The 3,334-nt window shown below is 39.9% G+C and overlaps 1 protein-coding gene across 1 annotated transcript in view; it reads left to right on the top strand.

Moving 5' to 3' along the window:
• LOC108678313 (phospholipid-transporting ATPase IB) overlaps window positions 1-3,334 on the top strand; it is a 42,041-nt gene that overhangs the window by 22,035 nt on the left and 16,672 nt on the right. The gene's annotated exons all lie outside the window — the stretch shown is intronic.

The raw sequence follows: 3,334 nt of genomic DNA, 5'->3' as shown, positions 1-3,334 counted from the left end.
TATTATATTATATTATATTATAATATATTATATTATATTACATTATATTATATTATTTTATATTATATAATATTATATCATTTTAAAGTGATTTGTATCTTATTACATTCCTCGTTGTGACGGTCTGATTTTGCACACAGGCTGGGTTCATCAACAACGACATCGACATGTACGACGAAGAGAACGACGTGTGGGCGATGGCGCGTACAAGTAACCTCAACGAGGAGCTAGGCATGGTCAAGTATGTGCTGAGTGACAAGACGGGCACGCTTACCTGCAACATCATGGAGTTCAAGAGCTGCTCTGTAGCTGGCAATGTCTACGCTGTCGACGATGGCAGGTCCGCAGGCACTGTCTTGACCTCTGTTTCTAAATAAGAATTCATATTTATATTCATAATAATACGGTGGATACTCCATAATTGAAAAAAATATAACTCAGTACTCACTGTAGTGAGTGACAGAGAGCGCATTTTCTCGTCGACGAAAACCTGAAGTCACGGACAGACAGACGGACATGGCGAGCACAATAGTGCATTGTTTCCATAAATGAAGAAAATGCGCTAAAAAGCCCACCAACGGTTGCCCGCGCGCACAGGAGGACATTGGAGAACGTTTCGATATCTGGAGAGCGTGTAACGTCTTAACGTCAACTAACTCTCACTTTGTTCTAACACTAAGAACAGAGCGAATTCTCTGTTCCTAGTGTTTTGGTCGTTAGGCGGGAACCCAATGTGCTGAAAAATATGCTTTGTCCAAAGTAAACAATATCGGCTATTTGTCTCTGCAATGTCGCCCCATATTTCAGAAGATCTGTGGTAGCTCCTTGTTTTCTCCCCAGTCGGAGATTCCCAAGTTTTCTTTCCGGATTCCAACACCGCACCATTGCCGGCATTGTCTCAGATTTTATTGATGTATTGCTTCTTCCTCATATCCTTCAATTTTGTTACGGTAGTACGCGAACCTGTTTTTCTTCATTAGCCTTACAATGCATTAGTTATTGTGTTTAAACATGTGTTTGAGGAGGCTATTGATAGTTTTTCAAAATATCAGTAATTGATCTCCTTGAATCTTGCTTAAAATTAGGAAACTTTAAAATATCACCCCTACTTATAATAACATTTCCATGTCGTTTTGCTGCTATATGCTGCACTGGTCGTATGTTCCAAGTTCAAAATTATCCTGCAACTCACGTGAGGTTGTGCAGTATGTTGAATTAAATACTGTTTAATTGCTGCAGGAGGTTGTGTAAATAATAACAACCCTGCAAATAATAAATAATAATAACAACCCTGTGTAAATAATAACAACCCTGCAACCCTACAGGATTGCAGGGTTGTGTAAATACTATTTAACACGGTGACTACGATTGCTTAATCTTGTACTCTTTTTAAACAGGGTTGCCAGACGGTCATTTTTTCCGGACAAATTCCGTGATTTAATTTTTCTCAATTGCGTTGGCTGGCTGAAATTTATGATAGGGGTACTTCCTAATTAAATTATCGGCCTTTTTTGGCTTTTTTGTTCTCAGATTTGGCCGATTTTAGGCTACCTGAATTATGTACCACTACGTCCTGGAGAAATACATTTCGTGGTACGCATATGTACCACTTCGGAGTCAACGTGTTAATTGCTTCGTTCTGTTGTGCAGTATCATGGAGCTTACAGCGCTGTCTGATGGCAGCAGCGCACAGTCCGCTACTGTCCGCCAGTACCTGACCATGATGGCCATCTGCCATACCGTCATCCCGGACCATGACGAGGCCAGCGGAGGCATCATCTACCATGCCGCCTCTCCCGGTATGTATCATTCATCATAAAACATGGTCCAGTCATTATCAAATATGGCGTCACTGAAACCATGGATATTTCCGTCTAATTTCCAAGTCAATCTTTCTTAAATTTTACCATCGCTTTAAATTTTATGTAAGAAACCAAACTTGTATTAAGTCCCTACACGTGTTCAATTTTAAATGAATCTTGCTTTCATTAAAGTGTCATCGACGTATTTCATTCTAGATTTCTGTATATATTTCAAGGTTATAAGTGTCATCGACGTATTTCATTCTGGATTTTTGTGTATATTTCGAGGTTGTAAGTGTCATCGACGTATTTCATTCCAGATTTTTGTATATATTTCGAGGTTGTATAAATATTTTATACAGATGAGCGAGCGCTCGTGAAAGGTGCCAAGGACCTGGGCTTCGTGTTCACCACGCGCACCCCCGACTACGTGATACTCGACGCGCTCGGCAAGAAGGAACAGTTCCACGTGCTGCACGTGCTNTCTGTCACTCACGGCAGTGAGTACTGAGTTATATTATTTTTTTTTCAGCAAATACCGGGTGTGTCGCCGACTGGCCGCTATACGACCCTGGTTCCTCTGATCTGCATACTCGTCGTGTCAGCCATCAAGGAGATTGCCGAAGACATTGTGAGTATAGCGCTGCCTCATTATGAACCTCTCACTCTCCCCATAGACATTGGCACAAAGTCTATGTTGTTTAATATATAGTATATGCAAGTATTTGTCAGGAAGAACGATATTACTATTGTGTTATGTTTTATCATCCATGTATTGACGTAACTTGTGGAGGTCAGTTTCGTCAGTTTTTGTGCCTGAACTACAATTCATGTTCAAATTCTGAGCATGTAATTTTATGACATTTAGGATACCAATTCAAGGAACCGTAGACTATAACCAGTTCGTCGAAAGGTGAATTCCAAAGTATGACTTGATTTACAGAAATATTTTTTTTTAACGTTGAAACTTTTCAGGCTTTCTTAAAATATGTTAAGATAAAGATTAATTTGTGACGTGAGATGTTTCTGCACTTTCTTTACTCTTGTGATCAAATGATTGTTATTTCGGTCAAGATTTGGCCCTAAATGTAATTTGTTGTCAAGTTCATGCCTAATGTTCACATTGTAATGTGCGATATTAAAAAATCTTCTTTGAGTTGCTGGATTTTTTTTTTTTGCCAATCATTGACGGCCTTTCAAGCAAAACCCACCAATCATAGACAAGAAAATAGAGCGTAAGTACTTACGTTAACTTAGCTAGTTTTGAAAGTATGGAACCTGACTTTATGTAGGCATTTTTTGTTCACTCTTCAGAGAAAAAAATATGACAGAACGCTGACTGGTCTTGACTTCTAGTTGACATGTTCCCTGTCACCAGACATGTTCCCTATCACCAGACATGTTCCCTGTCACCAGACATGTTCCCTGTGACCAGACATGTTCCCTGTCACCAGACATGTTCCCTGTCACCAGACATGTTCCCTGTCACCAGACATGTTCCCTGTCACCAGACATGTTCCCTGTCACCAGAC

This window comes from Hyalella azteca, unplaced genomic scaffold (assembly GCF_000764305.2).
Source record: "Hyalella azteca isolate HAZT.00-mixed unplaced genomic scaffold, Hazt_2.0.2 contig3273, whole genome shotgun sequence".
Taxonomy (NCBI): domain Eukaryota; kingdom Metazoa; phylum Arthropoda; class Malacostraca; order Amphipoda; family Hyalellidae; genus Hyalella; species Hyalella azteca.
This window is presented reverse-complemented; position numbering and strand designations above follow the sequence as displayed.